Raw genomic sequence first — 20,010 nt, 5'->3', positions numbered from 1 at the left:
AAGTCAGTACTTCGTCCTTGTGGGCTTTCACATATTTGCTTTTGTCTCGCGGAAGTCAGACCAAAAGACAGTAGAATTTAGTTGTTTGTTTTATTCTAGAGCACACATCTTAAACTTGGATGTGCATAGGAATCACCTTGACATTTTCTTAAAATGCAGATTTGGATTTGAAAATCACTGGCAGTGGAGCCTGAGCTTCTGTTTCTCTAGCAAGCCTCCTTCCATTCACCTCTTAGGATGCTGTTGGTCTGTGTGTTGTGCTGTGCATAGCAAGAGTCCAGATCTTAACTCAGTCTGAGTTGTGGAAACTGAATAAAGTGAGATACAAAATATCCTTTCTCTGCTGGGAAACTAAGATGTAAACGTTTGTCTTCAAGTAACAACTCTTCACTTCAGAAAGCAGGAACTCAGCTATAGATTCTAAACAATACTTCAGTGTCTCCACATTTTAAAAAGTTCCTTCTTGTACTTCTTAAATCAAGTTTAGAATTCTTTTGAGAGAAGGTGCTGTGGCATACTGTAAGTTCAAATGAAGGTAGATATATTCCTTTAGCATAATATAACATTGAGCATCATTTTAGGATTTAGATAATGAGCAGGATTGATATTACCTTTCTTATTGCTGACACAGAACATCTGATACAACTTAAAAGGAGAATAGCTTTGTCTTATTAATTCTTTTCTCATTACTGAGATAAAATACTGGACACCCAAAGTTAAAGGAAGAAAATGTTTATTTAATTTGCAGTTTTTAGGGGTTTCAGTACATAATCAGTGGGTTACAAGGTGGGAGTTGCTTGGCAGAGGGACAATGCAAAAGAGAACAATTCACAGAAAACAGAAGACAGGAAAAGCAAGCAAGCAACCTTAACAGTGTATTTCTGCCCTTTTAACACTTTTATGTAGGCTATTGTGATTAGAGTGGTGTCAAACCAATCAGTGATGTGATTTAGATCATCACATACTCTACATCCCAGTATCACTACACAGACTCAAACGCTTCTAAAAAGCTTTATGTAAGACTACATGAGGCTTGGGGGGACATCTAGACATAGTGTTGTGTAGAAGATTCAATTTATAGTCAGCTGACTTTAGGGCAGGAAGGGCATGTTCAGGGAAGTTGGTCTCATCAGGGTAGTCAGGAAGCAGATAGAGATAGGAGGACCTGGGGATGGAGCTATGGCCTTACCCAGATCATACCCATGGTGAGCTGCCTGTTCCAACCAGGCCCTACCTCTCAATAGGTGGTGTAGCTGTGGATTCATCAGTGGATTAATCCACTGATATTTACAGTGACCGCCAGTTGCTTTCCAAAAGCCTGTCCTTTGAACAGATGAGGCACTGGGGAGACATTTTAGATCTACAGCACAACACTGTTCATAATGACTTTAAGGAAAAAGAAAACAGGATTAATCCATTGACAGTGAACCATACCTAGTATTATAAAAATAGATCAGATTACTTAAAATGTGACAGATAAACTACCTTTTATAGGTAGTTGTAAACAAAAGCATAGCCAGATTATATATGAACTTTGGCAAACAACTGAAAATGATTTCCAACAATTTCTATGGCATAATACACTTTTTCACAAACTCAAAAAAAGTTCCATATTCAATCCTGTGCTTCTGGTTCATTTTATCCTTGAACTATCAAAAAACATGTTTGTAATATTTGTATCAAAAAATACTGAGATTATAACTCTCAGTCCCCTTTTTCCAAAATATAAACAAAATTCTGGTCTAGTGATTTTTAGTGTTTTCCTCATACAGAAGAAAAATATATTTTAAAAAAACTTAGACAGGGGAGTTCCCTGGTCAGCTATTATGGGTCCCAGAGGCACTCAGCTTACCTAGCCAAGAACAGCCCAGAGTCCTGGCACCATCCATCAAGGAAGTGCCTAAGTCAGCAGCACAGGTCTTGGAGGTTCTGAGCTCCACTCAGCCGTGGAGTCATCATGTGAGTATGTGCCACAGCCTGTTGCACAGGTCCAGGAGGAGTTAAACTCACCCAGCCCACTGCAGCACCCTAGCACCATCCACTGGGGAAGTGCTCCAACCAGCCATGCAGGTTTGGAGGAAATGAACCCTGGTCAACCAAGTGCATTACCCAGGTGCCATCAGTTAGGCACCCAGGGGAGAGGTGTGGGTCTGGAACAGCCCCAGTTGGGGATGCTCTTCCATTAAGGAAGAGTCCTGGTGAGCCTAGGAAGGGCATAAGCCACACTTATCATTTTTCATCACCCTGTTAACTTCAGTTCAGAGGCATCCAAGTGCCTGGCTCACTACTTTACAAAGTGGGATGGTTAGCCAGCATGGGAGGTGCCTTGGTCTTAATCAGCTGGTCTGGAGGAACCTAGGAAAATGACAAAACAAGTAAATGCAATCTCAGACATCCAGAGCACCCAGAACAAACCCAGAAGACATGGAATAAATGGGAAGTTTCACTCTTGAAATTTTTGAAATCATACCAAATGAAGTAAAAAAAAAAAAAAAAAAAAAAAAAAAAAAAAAAAAAAAAAAAAAAAACTCCACGAGACTACAAAAGAAATCAGATCAGAAATAATCTCTTAGGTGAACAAAAAAAGAAATGATACTCATTATAAAAGAATTACTGAGTATACCTAAAGAAGATGTAGATAAAAAAAATGAATAGAGGACCATAGGACAATGACAAAAACCTTCAATAAACAATATAGGAAATAATTAGGATGCATGAAACAAATTTAAAAAAATTAAGAAAATTAAAAATTTAATTGAATGCTGGCAAAACTACTTGAATGAAACTGCAGATGGACTCTCAGACCTTGAAGAAATGATGGAAGCTAGTGATAATAAAAGGAACGATGTCTTAAAAATTACAGTCAACCAGGAAACAATTCAACAACTGAAGGATGATGCAAAGAAAAATAATATAATATTGATAGGTGTCAACAAAAGCAGGAGGCAACACAAATGACATAAAAAGACTATTTGCAGAAGTAATAGCAGAAAATTTCAGATGCATGGGAAAAGTATAGATAAGTGAGGCTTATAGAACTCCAATAAGCTATAACCAAAATAAATTTATATCCAGACATGTAATTAAGATCTCAGAAATTCAGCACCAAACATATCATTAAGCGCTGTCAAACTGAAAGAAACAGATCATCTACGAAAGCATGCCCATCAGAATGATGGCAAATTTCTCTACACAAACCTGTAATCAAGAAGAGCTTGGAGTAAAACATTTCAAGTCCTGAAAGAAAACAACTTCCAACCCAGATTCACATATCCCACAAAACTATCAATCAAATTTACTGTAAAAATGAGCTACTTCCTCGACAAGGAACAACCGAAGAAATTCATCACCACCAAATCAACCCTACAAACCGTACTGTAAGATATTTTACAAAGAGATAAAACTGACCACAATGTCAAGAACAATTATAGGAGAAAAGCAACAAGCAGGGAAAGCACTTAAGTAGGGAGGAAAAGTAGGGAATGAATGACAGGATGGATGAGACAGATGCATGTCAGATATAACCATCAATACAAATGTCCTCAATTCATCAGCTGAAAGAAACAGACTCACATAATGGATTAAGAAAAAAAAATCCAACAATATACTGTATAAAGAAACACATTTAACTCAAAAGGAAATTCATCGACTGAAAGTCGAAGGATGAAAAATCATATTCTATGTGGCAGGAACTCAGAAAAAAACAAAGGTAGCTGTTTTATTTGAAGATAAACTTCAAACTCACCCAGTTCAACTTGGTTTGAACTTCAAACCAAGAATGATCAAAAGAGATAAAGAAGGTCACTACATACTTTTTAGGGGAAAAGTTAAATAGGAAGAGATAACAGAAATATATATTCACCAAATATGGGAGCATCCAGTTATATACAACAAATATTAATAGACATGAAAAATCAAATAGACAATGATGCAATTAAAATGGGGAACTTAACCATTGCTGTCACAAAGACATAGATCAACTAGACAAAAAAAATCAATCAATAAATAATAGAACTGAACCAAATTTGTGAACAAATGGATTTAATAGATGTTTACAGAGTGTTTCACTGAACATTGTAAGAATACATATTCTTCTCAGTTGTACATGGGACAGTTTTCTATTATAGACCATATATTAGTCCAAAAGAACATGGTTAAGAAAAAACAAAGAAATTGAAATTGTCCTGTGAAAATTATCTGATCACATTGCATTAAACTTGGAAATTAAGACAAGAGAACCAACAAGAACCATATAACACATGGAAATTTAATACCACTTTCCTAAACAACCAATGGATCACAGAAAAAAATTAAAGAAGAAATTGAACAGTATCTACCATGGAATGAACATGCAAATACAACTTACCAGAACCTGTGGGACACATGAAAACAGTTCTCAGAGGGGAATTTATAGCAGTAAAGTTCCATATCAGAAAAATGGAATGAGCACAAATAAACAACCTAGTGTTTCTTCTCAAACTTCTAGAAAAAGATGAGCAAGTCAAGCTGAACTCCCAAAGAAGGAAAGAAATTATAAAGATCAGAGCAGAAATTAATCCAACTGACACTAAGAAAATTCTACAAAGAATTAATTAATAGAAAAGTTGGTTCTTTGAAAGAATAAATCAAATTGAAAAGCCTTTTCATAAAGAAAACAGAAAAACTTCAAATTCACACAGTAAGAAATGAAAAGTAAAGTATGAAATCACTACAGATCCTGTGAAAATTCAGAAGATCATCAAAACTTTCTATACTCTCATAGGTTGGAAAGCAGAAGAAATGGACAGATTCCTGGAAACACCTGAATTATCAAAGTTGATAAAGAAGATATAATAATCCTGAATTATCAAATATCTATTAATGAAATTGAAAACATAATTAAAAACTTACATAACAACTAACACAAGTCCAGGTCCTGATGGATTCAGAGTTGAATTCTACAAGAAATTTAGAGAAAATTTAATACCAGTACTTCTTAAACTTTTTAAAGAAATTGAAAGGGAAGCAATTCTACCTAACTCATTCTTCAAGGCAAGTATTGTTCTGATACGAAAACCATAGGAAAAGAGAACTACAGGTCAATCTTCCTAGTGAAATAGAGGCTAAAATCCTCAAGAAGATATTAGCTACCAGAATGCAGCAAATCATAAAGGATATTATATACAATGACCAAGTGGGATTCATCCCAGGAATGCAGGGATGGTTCAACATATGCAAATCAATACATACAATACACCTTATCAACAGAGTGAAAGGTAGAAATCACATGATCAACTCAATAGATGCAGAAAAATCTTTTAATGAAATGCAACACTCATTCCTGCTTTTAAAAAAAATTACAAAAAATCAAAATAGATCATCTTTTCCTCAGTGTAACAAGGCTATGTTTGACAAACCAACAGCCAATATAATACTTAACAGACACAATTTAAAACTTTCACTCTAAAGTCAGGAACACAACATGGATGTCCACCATCACCACTCCTATTCAACATAGTTCTGAAAAATTAGCTAGAACAATTAGACAAGAGAGAGAAATAAAAGGAACAAAGATAAGAAAGAATTATTATTTGCCAATGACATGATACTCTACATAGCAGACCTCAAAATCTCACAGAAAGACTAGATTTAGTAGTCAAATTTAGTAGAGTAGCTGAGTACAAAGTCAACACTCAAAAAATCAATAGCATCCTGTACACAAACAACACACTTACTGAGACAGAAATTATGTAAACCACAGTCTTCACAGTAATGTCCAAAAAGATGAAATACTTGGGAATCAATATAATAAAGTAAATAAAAGATTTATACATTGAAAATTATAGTTCTCTGAAAAAAGAAATCAAAGAAGAATTCAGTAAATGGATAGATATTCCTTGCTCATAGATAGGAAGAATCGACATTGTGAAAATGGCCACACTCACAAAACTGTTACACAAATTTAACGCAATCCTGATCAAAGTACCATTAACAAACCTCACAGATGTAGAGAAAACATTCCTAAAATTCATCTGAACCTGAAAAGACCTAGTACAGCAAAGGTCTCCCTGGGCGACAAAGGAAAGGCCGGAGGCATCATAATCCCTGACTGGAAATTATAGCACAAAGCTGATATTATAAAAATCAGCATAGAATTAGCCAAAAAACATATCTAAGGATTAATGGAGTAGAATAGAAGATACCGACAGAACTACAAACACACTCAGTCACTTTATCTTTGATAAAGGGGCCAAACATGTTCATTGGAAGAAAGATAATCAATGAAGTGGTGCTGGAAAAATTGGCTTTACCTCTGCTAAATGCTTAAAATAGACCCACACTTATAACCATGCACTAAACTGATGTCAAAAGGGATCAAAGATATAAATATTAAGATGAAAACACTCATCTATTGGAAGACAAAGTACCTAGAGATCTTGAGGACATAGAGGTAAGCAGAAAATTCATGAACAAAAACTCTACTGCATTGGAACTGCTTCATATAATCGACAACTGGGATCTTATCTTATTAAAAAATTTGTGCATCAAAAATTATCACCAATAGAGTGAAAATAAAATCTAGGATTCAGAAAAGGTTTTTGCCAACTGTCCCTCAGATAAAGGACTTCAATCTAGAATATATAAAGAATTGAAAATATCAGGTCTAACAAATTCAAAGGTCTAATCCAAAAATGAGCATCTGAGGTGAATATATGATTCTTAGATAAAGACACACAAATGGCAAATAAATATATGAAAATATGTTCAATGTAATTGATCATACAAGAAATTCAAATTAAAAAACACTGAGATACAATCTCACTCCAGAAAGAATGGCTGCCATCAATTAATCAACCAATAATAAATGTTGGTGAGGCTGTAGGGAAAAAGGAACCCTTCTCCATTGTAGGCAAGACTGTAGACTGGTACAACCACTGTGGAAATCAGTGTAGAGATTCCTCAAAACTAGGATTAGAGGCTCCATTTTACTCAGCTATTCTCTTGCGTATTTTTCCTGAATTGAAAACATCATACCACAGCGATATATGTGCATTTATGTTACAGCTGCACAGTTTGTAATAGCCGGATCTTGAAAACAACCCAAATGCCGGTCAGTTGAGAAATCGACAAACAAGATGTAATAATTTTGTACAATGGAGTACTGCTAAAAAGACTTGCATGTGTAAACACTATATTGTCTCCCTAGGGTAAGAAACTGAAAAAGTAAAGATCTTAAAGATACAATAGATACAGAGGAAGGGAAAGAAACTGCTCGAGGGAAATCATTATTTGACCAGATTCGCATGCCTATTTCTGATAATCTGGGAAACTATTTTGAAGATAGTAATATGCAGTGTAAGAAAGATTGTTAAATTCCTATCATCTTGTTTTGAAATTCTGCATTGCTATTGTTTTATTGTTGTCATTTTGCTTTTGTTGCTCATTTTACTTGTTTGCTTTTTCTATTTTTCTCTTTAAAATAAAATAAAATTAATTAATTTTATAAAAGCTTAGACATTTCTCTAAGGATATTCTCATCAACCTGGAAAATGCAGACTCTGTCAATTTCTGGAATTTTTGAAATTATATATTCTGGTAGACTGACAACTGGTGGCCAACTTGAAACACCCAGATGAACTGAATCAATGTGGTGTTGGGCATCAATGGCCCACTTAATGATTTTTGCCAACATGGAAAGGAGAACTGGACAGGAAGAGGTAGTGGTATTGGTTCTTCTGTTGCCATTAGTTCTCCTGGAGGAACTTTTCAAGCTGCTTTGCTAATTCTCATTTTCACAGGAGCTTAGGATCTCACAGTCTCTGAGAACGGCTGTGGTACCTTTTGAGGGAGCTCTGCTCCTTACTTTGAGGGTTACTTCCTAACTCCAGTTCAGAGCTCTCAACATATTGGCAAAGATCCTTCATCCTGCTGACATAGAGTTTCTAGGTTCCATCATTGACCTTTGAACCTTCCCAGTGCGATCTGTGAAACAGAGTTGCATGAGTTAATGTCATGGGCTCCAGACCTCCATTTGGACTTTTGGGGGGTATTTTCATGGGCTCTAGGTCTTCAACTGGACTTATTGCTGCCAGATTTAGACCCTCACTGTATTCTTTGGGTCTTTGGTGTGTGGAATTTTACTTTTCTATTTGACTCTGTGATTGACTATTATAAAATAATTCTATAAATTACATGTCCTGTGTAAAATCATTTTCCTTGCAAACCCTGACTACAACATATATATAGGAATGGAGGAGTGAAACTGACAAGCTAAACCTTCCTGAATTCCTTTACTTCTCTCAGGTACTTTAACCTTTTTGGGTTACACAGTTCTGTCCTCTTTAACCCCCAGGTTCGGCAAACAAGATGCCCAAATCTGCAGGTATTTGGAGACTTGACAGCACTGAAGTGGAAATCCATGATAGAATTTAGTCAGCTTAAAGGCCAGTGTTGTGCTTCTGCTGACCAGAGCAAGTTTCTTTATGTGGTTCTGATGCTAATGCGTGTTCCATATGTAGAGATACAGACAGAGTCTACAAGGAAATCTGCTAGTGATGCAGAAAAACAGAAGGAGATTAAGAGACCGACAGTATCATCTCTGTCCTTGTCTCAAGGTGAGACAGAGGGATGCCTCTGTCAAACAGAAGGGAGTATATTTGTCTTGTGATCTCAGAGAAAGAAAACAGTGTTTCATTTTTCTACAGCTTTTGCCAGGATAAGAAAACAAATCTATCTATGGTTGGATAGGGGTGGGGTGCTCCCCAAATAACAGATGTCCTTTTATTTTTTTCCTTCTATGGAGGAAAGATTTTTTTCTTAGTTTCTTATTTTCTTGGTTTTGATTAAACTACCACATAAGAGACTGCATGAAATGTGAGCACTGGTAGACACTGGATGGCATATCATAATTGAAATGGAGTACATTTCTTTTAAATGAGTAATTAAATTTTTATACCATATTTCCAAAAAAGTATGCCTTCAGAGTTAGGGAAGTGAGTAAAGGATTCTGACTCATACAAGACAATTTCTCTTCTTTTCCCCAAAGATAACTATGATGGTCAGACAAAATTGTGTAATATAAGGATGCAAGAGATCACCAGCTCTGTTCACTTTATGGCATCTGCTCCGTTCTTTTTGGCTGAGTCTATCAGGCAGAGAAAGGGCTCTGAGTTTTGAGATGAATGGCTCTATCATTCAGCAGGTGGAGAGCAAATGAATTGGAACAGTTGCTAAGACCAAATAGTGTTCTTTGTTTATCCTTTCATTTAATATTTTATTTGTTAATATATTTATTCCAGTCTGCTTCCAATAAATATTTGTTAAATGTTCTTTTTAATGTTAGGTATTGTGTTGGAGATACAGGGAAAAATAAGAAGTGTTCCTTGTTTAAGGATCTCACAATGTAGAGGAAAGGGACCCATTAACAAGTAATAATACAATGGTGTAGCTATACAGTTCATGGTAGAGGAGAACGGAAGATGACTTTGCCTGTCGGTCGGGGGTACATAGTGGGTTAGAGAGACATGGCACAGATTATTATGTAAGTTGAAGAATGGTTAGAAATATATATCAAAAAACTTAACTCTTTGTGTACTTCTCTCCTTGGTTATATCTATAGAAATAACCAAGGTAGCACCTATCTGTAATCCCAGCACTCAGGAAGGCTGACATGGAAGGGTCAAAAGTTCAAGTCTATTCTTGGTAATTTGATTACTTAGCAAGATTCTCTCTCAAAATTAAAAAAAAAAAAACAACAAGAAAGACATGACTGAAAATATAGTTCAGTGAATAAGTCTTGGGTTCAGTTCTCAGTGCATACACACACATACACACACACACTCATGCACGCATGCATGCACACACGCATGAGAGCTAGTGAGAGAGAGCATATATGTGTTACTTTACTTCAAAAATGTGTAAATATGAAAATACTATTTTCAACAACAAAACACTGAGTAGTCGTTAAAAATCATGTTGTAGAAGGTAGAAGAAAATGCTCTGTGTATTATCAGGTGAAAAAAAAATTAATGTTAATTCCAAATGTGAGTATATTTGTGCAGTACAAGTCTTATGTAAATAAGCCTATGTTTACAAGAGAGATAAACAGAATGTAAGCTCTTTATCTTTGAGTTGGAGGATTACGATGGTTTATTTTCACTCATTCTTTATGCTTTCCTAAATTTTCTTTGCTATGAATTACTTTGGTAGCCAAAGGTAAATACTGAAGAAAAAAAGCAATTTTACTAATATGAAATCTGGGATGCGTAGTCAATTGTCTGCAATTCAAGTCCTGCGATGATGTTGCATAGGGTGATTATATGAATTTAAACAATTTATTAATTTAATGTGCTTATATTTCATCATCAATCAACTGTGTACTTTTTTAAACAAATATTCATAGATTCATTATTTCCTTCTTACAATCTACTTGTGCTCAAATACCAGGTAACCTACTTAAATGGTAAAGAAGAATTCATGGTCTATCCAATATATCAAATCAAATAATCCTATCTATTAATAATGGGATTGTGGTTTTGTTCTATTTTTTATTTTCTTAAAAATGAAACAAATTTCATAATAAAATAGTAATAGAATAACAATTGTTGATGCACTATGAATCATTACCTTTAAAGCCTTTACTCAGAGCACAAGACAGACAAAAATGTTCTCTTACACAGAAAAAATAAACAAATATTGGTACAAAACTTTCATTTCAATAAACTAAGAGAAGCTAGTAGCATACATAAAAGAAATGAGCATATCCATTTAAATCTTTCTGAAACAATGGAATGAGGGGCCAAACAGGCAGTGAGGAGATATTCAGATCGTTCCTCAAATTAACTATTAGGACTGTGTTATCTCCATCATAAACACTGCAGGAGTGTATGTCTGTGTAAGGGGCCTTCGAATTTTAACATCCTTCTGAAAGTGCTACTTCCTTGGATTAGTGTGGTTAGTGGCTCCCAAGAACATGCATGGTCCAGAACTTGTGAATTTTGTTTTATACAGTTGAAAAGAACTTTGCATATATTGTTAAAGGATCTTCTAGGTGGGTCTTCAGTCTAATCACATGTGTCATTATAAGAGAGAACTGTTTGGGAAATTTCACTACAGTGAAGCAGATGGAGATACAATGGAAGCAGATAGAGAGATCTGCGGATGGCATTCTGGTGGCTTTAATGGTGGATCCCTGAGCCTAAGGAGGCAGCTGTAAGAAGCTCAAAATGGCACAGACGGGATATCAACCTTGAACCTTCAGAGAGATCACAGTCCTGCTGACATCTTGATTTTAGCCAAATGGGACTGGTTTTACACTGGTAGTCTCTGGGGCTAGTAGAGAATAAATAGTTGTTTGCTTAAACCACTCAATTTGTGGTGATTTATAGCCACAACAGGAAGCCAGCACTATCAGATTTTCATATATTTGACTCATCCAGCTCTCCCATGGAGCCCTTGGAACTCTTTGTGCTAATCTTTTCATGTTATTCTTTTATCCTAATATTTCAGGTCTTGGAGCTGGGCTAGTTCAGAGGCACAGCACCTGCATGGCAAGCACAAGGCAGGCCCTGTTTGATTCCTCATAGCAAATAAATAAATAAATAAATAAGTAAATAAATAAATAAATAAATAAATAAAATGCGAATCTTCAATAACTGGGCTCCTCACATTTCTTTTCTTTAAGGAAGACCATTGTAACTCTTATGGTCTTTCGAATTCATTTCATTATTCAGTAAATGTAAGACTGCATAAGAAGGCAATAGAGTAAAAAACATAATCGGCTAATAATTATATTTGAAATGGGCTACTGGACCACTTTAACTCTGATGGCTTTTGAATGTGTATTTTTAAATAGAGGAGGTGGCTATAGTCTTTTCTTTGAATATTACACAGTTGGGGAACACTGTTTCCCCTCATTCTAATCTATCAAGCTATTCTTTTAAGAGTATTAGGATATTAATAATTATATATCTAGTTCCTAGTCAATTGCTATATTATTTTAAAAATAAGTCTTTTATGCTTTTTAAAAATAATTTTTGAGATCTATGACTTGATACTAAATTACTGTGGTACTGGACCCAACAGATATGGGCAATATGATTTGGAGGCTGGGTAGTTTTACATCATTGGCCTTTCTATAACATGACGTAAGTGAGCCTGGCTTGCAATGATTTTATGTAAGTGCTGATCCCTTTCTTTGCAATCACGTGTGTTGGAAAAGTAGTTTCACTGTGTCTTTGCTTCCTTGCTTCCCTTAACTTTACTTCATCAAACCTGTGAGCTTTTGTTTTTCTTGTCTTTGCCTGGAAAGAAGTTTCTACACTGCAGTTATTTAACAGCCCTTTTAAGGTCAGTGAGGATCCCTTTGCTCACCATCCTCCAAAGAAAAGCATTGTCTAGATTATGCTTTACATTTTCTGGAGAACAGCAGCATGATCTCTATTGAAAATAAAAACACAAGACTGAGCACTGTTCACATATTATAACTTCAAACTGTTATCAAAATTATGGAGAGAAAAAATGTTTTAAAACACTTGTGATAATCTTTTCTCTAATGTTTTTTCTGCTCTCACCTTTAGATACAGTCAAAATGCTCTGCTTTTCTAATCTACAGGATTAGATATTTGGGCTGCAGCATCTTGACTGGTCTTTCTGACATGAAACAATATTTTTAGCTGGGTTTTACTGTATTATCCTAAGATTACATGAAACCATTGAATTTCCAAGTACATATCTTTAAGAATGCTATGTTCCTCTAAAAAGGGACATAGGGACATTAAAGGGAAATTTATTTTATAGAAAAAAAAATTTAAGAAATACATTTATTTTTCTGGGAACTGCCTTAATTTTATTTATTTATTTATTTTGTCTATAAGAAGTACACGATTGACTCCATTTCTGCCTAGGCTACTAGGAAGTATAAGTCCATATATGGGTTGCTTTATTTTAGCAACTACTTAGATTTTTATGACCAAAGCTTGGTATTATGAGAAGTTTCAGCCTGCATAGAAATCCTATTCATTTCTTTATGGTCTAGAGCATGGGGGAGAGAATCAGATATCCTCATCTACACTTGAAAGTGAAAGCAACACAAGGGATTACTTACTGTGTCCCAGTAGGAATGGGGAGGTGGTCGGACAGTGCAGTCAACAGTGTATTTGCTGGTCACAGTCTAGGTAATCTGCTTATTTACCCCACTTACTAAAAATTTTTAAACTTTCATCTAAACTCCTTTCTCTGAATTTTAAAAACTTTTTAGCATTAAAATCTGTATGATTTCATATCAATTCCCCAATACAATTTATAACATAAAGTATTTTTACAGCACAAAATTAACTTTCCCAAAACTTTGGATTTGAAATATGCAAAGTACAAATACCCATTAATAATACTTATGAATCCTCAGTCTATAAAATGTATTCAAATCAATATTTTAAAATCAGTAAATCTATTTCTTTTTCTGAGGAAAATATTTCTTTGCCTTATATTTTCCATTCCTTTTTAATTATCCATAACTAAAGAGTATGGATTATAAGTAAGAAGAATTCTTTCTCAGCTCTGCTGGGGTGAAATTAGCCTCACTTTTTTACAAGTGTTTATGGCATGCCGACCTTGTGTCCTGTGCCAAGATTCAGTACTAAATTCTATTTGTCACTGTTCCTTCCATTCTTGCATCTTTTTAGATCCAACCTTTTTGAGCCAGGTCTCTTGATCTTTTGTCTTATAAGGCACAATGGTGAGTAGCTGTTCCTATGGAACCAGGGACCCTATGTCAGAAATACTGTGTCATGGGGGTGGACAGATTATTCTTTCTTATTTTTCCTGCTTCTCATCCTTCTTACTCCCTGTTTTGATTTGCAGGGATAGTTGCTTTTCCTATTCTGCTTACTGGCTGTTAAGTCCACTCAGTCATGTAGCAGCAACTTGTCTGCCTCTTCTGTCTCTGATTCTATCCATGAATTTAACGTACAGAACTTGATAGTAAGTTGTCCCATTCTCTGTATAATAGTGCAGGATATAATTATCATTCTATGATCCTGCCTTGTTTATGGTTAGGTAATATTGATCTAATAAACATGGAAATCTGCAAGGTCCCTGGAAACTAACAATCTATGTAGAATGAACATTCTCCATTTCAAGTGATCTCTTTTCTGGTCTCTGTTTTTTTCTCCTTTTGCTACTTGCTAATACTAAGCAATGTTCATACACATAGACTAGATGTGTGCTCTTGATGAAAAGCCTTAAAATAATATTCATCTTTTGTGTGTCAATTGCAGCTCAATTATGTCCCTACAGAGAAACTATGGAACTTGTTGCTCTACAAGATGATGACAACTTTCACTTGAAAATTTATAGTCAGAGCTAATTAATGCTGCTGATGGCTAGAGGCATTGCTCCTTTCATGGCAGTTATGCTGAACTTGGTTAATGTGGTTTCTGGTTCAAGCCAGGAGGCTATTTTTTTTAAAGCAACAAAAACTTGATTCATTAAAACATTTTCAACCAGAAATTTAATAAAAATGATGCCTTAACTTCTCATTAAACTGTGATGTGCTATTCCCTCAGGCTTGAGGGTTTGCTCTGTTCTAAATCTATGCTAAAACAGTTACTGAAGCGTGCTTGACACAACTGAGGCTTGCTGTATGAAGGGCCATTGGGCTATCCCATCTTTTTTGGAGAGTTGGTTTTCCAAAGCTTTACTTTTTATTTCCTGAATAAAATGTGTGATAACAAAGTTAAACAAATCCTTGGACTGATTTTACATGGCTGAGGCCCTCTTAAGCCCAGCCAGGTGACTACTAGCTTTTGAGGGGCGTAAAACCTTAGGATACTCCAGTAAAAATACACAGAGACAGAGAGAGTCAAAGAAACAGGAGAGGAAGGGAGGGGAAAGGGGGGTGAAGGGAGTGGAGAAGAGAGGAGAGGAGAGGAGAGGAGAGGAGAGGAGAGGAGAGGAGAGGAGAATCTAAATTCCAAAGTGAGCAAGGAGGTCCACACCAGCTACTTAAAGTACCACGGGGAGACGCTCCAGGTGGCTTCTGTAACCTTTCACAGAATGATGCAGGAACATGTCCACTTCATTACCACTTCTGAAAAATGAAGTTGACCATCAAGGTCACATATGCAGTGAACTTTCTTAGTGAGTAATCCTTCAAGACCAGAGGGCCAGTTTGCTTGCTCAGCTTGCTGCAGTCCAGTTCCACTTTTGTTTCATGTCACTGTTGAATGTCACTGTGAGTCTTTCCTCTTCCTTTCTTTTTGGTTCTTTCTCATTTGGGCACGTGAGAGTTTTCCACTAAAGATATATGTCTTTTTTTTTTTTTTTTTTTGTAGGAGGAAAATCATAATTCAACAAGATGTGAGGTGATTTAAAATGCGGTGACTTAAAGGTGACTTTAAGGTTAGTGTGCCAATTTGGTCAGCAGCCAGTTGTTGCTAACAGCTCTGGTTTAGCAGCACTCTCCAGCCTACTCTCCGACAGTCTTTAGTACCTCAGAAGTGTAAAATCCCTGAAAGCTCACTTGCGCTGGGTATGTGCCTCCAGGAAGGTGGCAGCCTACTACGGCTGAGTCCAGCAAGATCACACCTCTGAGGAGCAGCTGTCTCTCAGAATGATTTTCAATACTGCCACAGGTAACTGCGTATGATGCAAGAAAGTCACATTCATCTCTGCGAGTATTCTACTTCCCTCCTGAGACTCCCATCGAGACCCTCTCATCCCACTTCTGTCCTTTCCTTCCCTATCCATGAGAGATGTTGGTCTCTCGATAGTTGGAGTAAGTCATTTCGTGTTTCACTCAGGCTCTCCTTTGCTTCTTCCTGGCCTTGGTTGGCTCTCTTAGTTTTAAATGTCAGTATAAATCAAGGTGGCCAGAGGTATCATTAAAGAAGTTTATGATAAAGTTTATCTCATAAGAAGTGTGTTTTCAGAGGGGCTGAAGGCAGAAAAAGCATCAGTTTAAAAATACAGAAGATGAATAGACATTTCACCAAGACATATAAAAGGCAAATAAGCCACATCAAAAAATTTTCACTCATTTGTCATTGGAGAAATGCAAACTAAAAATCAAAGCAATGTATTGCTATGCACTTATTGGAATGATTAAAATGAAAAGTAATAATTCAAAATGCTGACAAGAGTGGATAGAAATTCCATCAGATATTTTTTTCAGTGGGAATGAAGATGGTAGAGCCTTTTAGAGAATAATTTGAAAGTTTAATTCCAAAATTAAAATGGACTTATCCTTAATCCTGACAATTGTACTCATGTTTGTCCAAGAGAAATGGAGATTTATATAACACGGCTGGGGATTTAGCTCAGTGGCATAAGCACCTGTCTTGCAAGCGGGCGGTCGTGAGTTCGATCCCCAGTACCAATTAAAAAAAAAAAAAGACTTATATGACTTATTTTCACATAGGAATTGTAGACTAATCTTCCTAACCATTTTTTTTCATGATAACCCCAAGTAAAAAATACTCTGATTCCCCTTAGTGGGCCAGTGTTTAAACGAACTGTGCAATATCCATATCAGCAATAACAAGGACAAAACCTTCCTATACACACTTACTTGGCTAGAACCTACAGAAAGTATGTTGAAAGCAGAAAGCCAATTTCAATAGGGTAAACTTTTCATGTTTCACTTATGTCATGTTTATCAGGAGGAATATATACTTTGTCTTCCTGGGTTTAGGGTTTGGGGGGAAGTGGAAAGACAGGTGGATGAAGAGATAATATACGGGAGTCTTATGATATTATGGTTGAATGTCTTATTGGGATAATGATTATATAGGCTTTCAGAGATGATGGAGTTGTATAAAGCCATAGACATACGCAAAACAAACATACTCTCACATGTATACAAAGCTTAAGCAAATGAATAAGCTCTATTGATTGTACCAATATCAATTTATTTGTTTTGATATTGAACCATTATTGGTTAAGAAAAGCAGCATGAAATTTGCCTGTACATTAGTGGTCTGTCAGAAATCCATAATTTTTTTTTGTCTTTTTCATTTTTATCGGTACCAAGGATCGAACTCACGACCACCTGCTTGCAAGGCAGGTGCTTATGCCGCTGAGCTAAATCCCCAGCCCGAAATCCATAATTATTTTTAATTAAGAAAAACAAATTAGAGACCATGGAGACTGAAAAAGAGGGGACTTATAAAGGAGAGAATATCAGGTGTTAGAACTCATGAGGGCAGGCCATCTTTGAAGACTAACTAACTAACATCCCTGGCAACTCTGTCTCAGAGATCTATCTCCTATTCAGTATGCAGGCTTGCAAGATAAAAAGTATTCACTCTGTGTGCAGCAGAAACTTAGTGGTTGCTTGTTATGTAACATTTATATGACCCAAGGGATGTGATTAAAATGTACCCTGAATATGTAAATTTAAAAATTACAATAAAAAACACATTGCCATTAATCTCCCTCAAAATACAGTCACTGCAAACGCATTCATATCATTGTTTTGTCATTTTTAAAATAGTTCTGGAAATCTGTCATGAGTGCTGTTAGTTGCATGATGTGACTACCTCCATTTCATCAATCAATTCACAATGTTTATCTTTTATCATTATATAGAATTTGGGGAAAAGCCAGAAGTTACATGGTGCCCTATCCAGTGAATAAGATGGATGAAGACACATTATAATGTTTTTACAAGCCTACTTTCTTGTTGGGTGATACTCAGCAGCAGTGGTCATCCTAATTTTTATCACACCTCATAAAAACACTAATGAAAGAGGACTTCCAGAATTGCTTTTGAAAGTGACAAAAAAATAATGGGATAAATATAATAAAGCCAGGGGGAATATTTTGAAGAGGATCAATAGCACTGTGTGTTTTACTGTCATAATGTTAGTATTTTTAAAATTTAACTATTCCTTGTGTATTTTGATAACTACTAGTGGATATAGTATCTACTTCTATTTTTCAACTTATTTACATTATCTCAGTTAAACACTCCAATAAGAGAAAAGTCATAACTTACATTTATCTGTATTTTTTAGGATTTTTGATAGTATCTCAATGATATGATGATATTCAAGAAATATTGGTCTCTGAATATTGATAATTACTAAGTTCAAGACCATTTTAATGAAATTATTTTCAAATTCTTTGTCTAATACTGTATTAGTAATGTAAAAAGTGTTTGAGAGATGTTAATGGGTCTTGGTCATGAAACTCTGGAGTAGCCCAGTATGTTAATGCAAATGCTAAGCTCAGCACAGAAATAATGCTCTCATCTTTTCTGATTAATTGATAGGTTTTGTGAATATTGTTCAGAAAGAGAATTATTATCATATTCTTATTTCTGTCTTGTGACTCATGACTCTTTTGCTTCATATTTTTATCCAAAATTTTTCCCTGTTCTGCTATTTTTAAATTAAGAACTTCTTAATAACTTATCAAAGGTTTTCATGAATCAATTAGGAGATTGTCTTAGCATACTGTCCTTTGTTTCCTAGTAAGTAAGGCCTTCTATGGTTAACAGGTCTAAGTAATTTTAAATACAGTTTATATATAGAAAAATATATAGAAAAATGTACACATCACAAATGTACATCTAAATATATACAAAATGAACATATCAGTTGAATACTATTCTCATAAGGGAACATGACATAGATCAGATAATAAATTTTCCTTCATATTGTATCTAGTCATTATTTACCCCTATCCAAATGTATGACTTTTTCTTAATTCAAACCTATGTAAATAGATTCACATGCTTTTCAAACTTTATAATGAATAGAAGTTTTATGAAAAATATTATGTAAACAGTGGATATGTACTCTTTCTCTTTTCTTATTTTCAATAATCTTTGCTGTATGATGTTCATCCATGTGGCTAACTCAGTTTCTTTCTTTTTATTCTTGCATACATTCCTTATATGAACATGTTACTATTTATTCTACTTTTGTGGAATTTTTGATTTTGCATGTAAATGGAACAGTTAACACTGATAGGAAAAGTTACATACATGCCTTTGGAAACATATTTATGGATTACTTTGTGGCATATACCAAAGGAATCAATGATGAAGTCAAAAGAGTATATCTGGAATATATAGGCCTTATCAAATAGCTTTTCAACTTATACCTCCCGTAGTACTGTGTTAGTTCACTGTAGTCCTCTATATCCTGTCTCAGCCTTGGTATTACAAGTTTATTTAAGTTATTCTCTTGATGTGTCCCAGTGACATCTCAGTGGGTTTCAAGGAACATCTCCTGAAAGAAGATGAAAAGCTTTTCACACACCTGATTGTTATGATTGGTATCTTAGTTACTTTTTACTCATCGCTGAGACAAAATACCTGATGCCCAAAGTTAAGGAAGGAAAGGTTTATTTATTACAGTTCTTGAAGGTTTCAGTCTATACTCAGTTGGCTCTAAGGCAGGATGGCATGGTGGGACCGCAGTTCATGGCAACTGCAAACAGCAAGTCCAGCCGGCCTTCTGACTGTTACATCATATCCTGGCTCCACCCCCAGGTGGGTGTAGCTCACACCACCAATCCAATAGCTGACAATGAACCAATCATAAACACTAGATTTGGAGGAGTCCATAATTGCATGAGGCTTGGGGACCACTGATGTAAACCATGACAATTTGTTTCTAGCCCCTGGAGGTTAGGTCACTGTGGGTGTGGCCTGGAAGGATCTATCTCCTTCCTCCTCCTCCCTAAGTCTCTCTTTCTCTGCTCCCTGTGTGTCATCCTGTCAGCGACCATCCTCAGCTGTGTGCTGCTGCCATGCTGCCCTGTTTGGATTCTGCTGAGTATTGGACTATGAGCCAAAAGGTCTTCCTGCCTTCAATTTATGGGTATTGAGTATTGTGTTCCAGTGATAAGAGTACTAACTCAGACACTAATAATTCTTGGGTATTGCTTTTCTGTTTGATCCAGTGCTCATATGAACACCGTTGTTGCTTGGTCTAGCACCCTTGAATGCTGATTACTATTTCTGTGAGTCACCTTCCAGCTTCTGGATGCAGCTACATCTCATGATTATACCTGCAACTCAGT

At 35.7% G+C, this 20,010-nt stretch overlaps 1 long non-coding RNA gene across 1 annotated transcript in view; it reads left to right on the top strand.

Annotated features, from left to right (window-relative positions):
* The window catches only part of LOC134470579 (uncharacterized), a 44,983-nt gene that overhangs the window by 7,619 nt on the left and 17,354 nt on the right, over window positions 1–20,010 (top strand). Inside the window, exon 2 of the long non-coding RNA XR_010039518.1 lies at window positions 15,312–15,378. This is a non-coding gene — a long non-coding RNA (uncharacterized LOC134470579). The remainder of the gene's footprint in view (window positions 1–15,311; window positions 15,379–20,010) is intronic.

Source organism: Cavia porcellus, unplaced genomic scaffold (genome assembly GCF_034190915.1).
Source record: "Cavia porcellus strain 051 isolate PalLab524CR breed Dunkin Hartley unplaced genomic scaffold, mCavPor4.1 scaffold_15, whole genome shotgun sequence".
In the NCBI taxonomy this organism is placed as follows: domain Eukaryota; kingdom Metazoa; phylum Chordata; class Mammalia; order Rodentia; family Caviidae; genus Cavia; species Cavia porcellus.
Note: the sequence above shows the minus strand (reverse complement) of the source record. Positions and strands in the feature narration are given on the sequence as shown.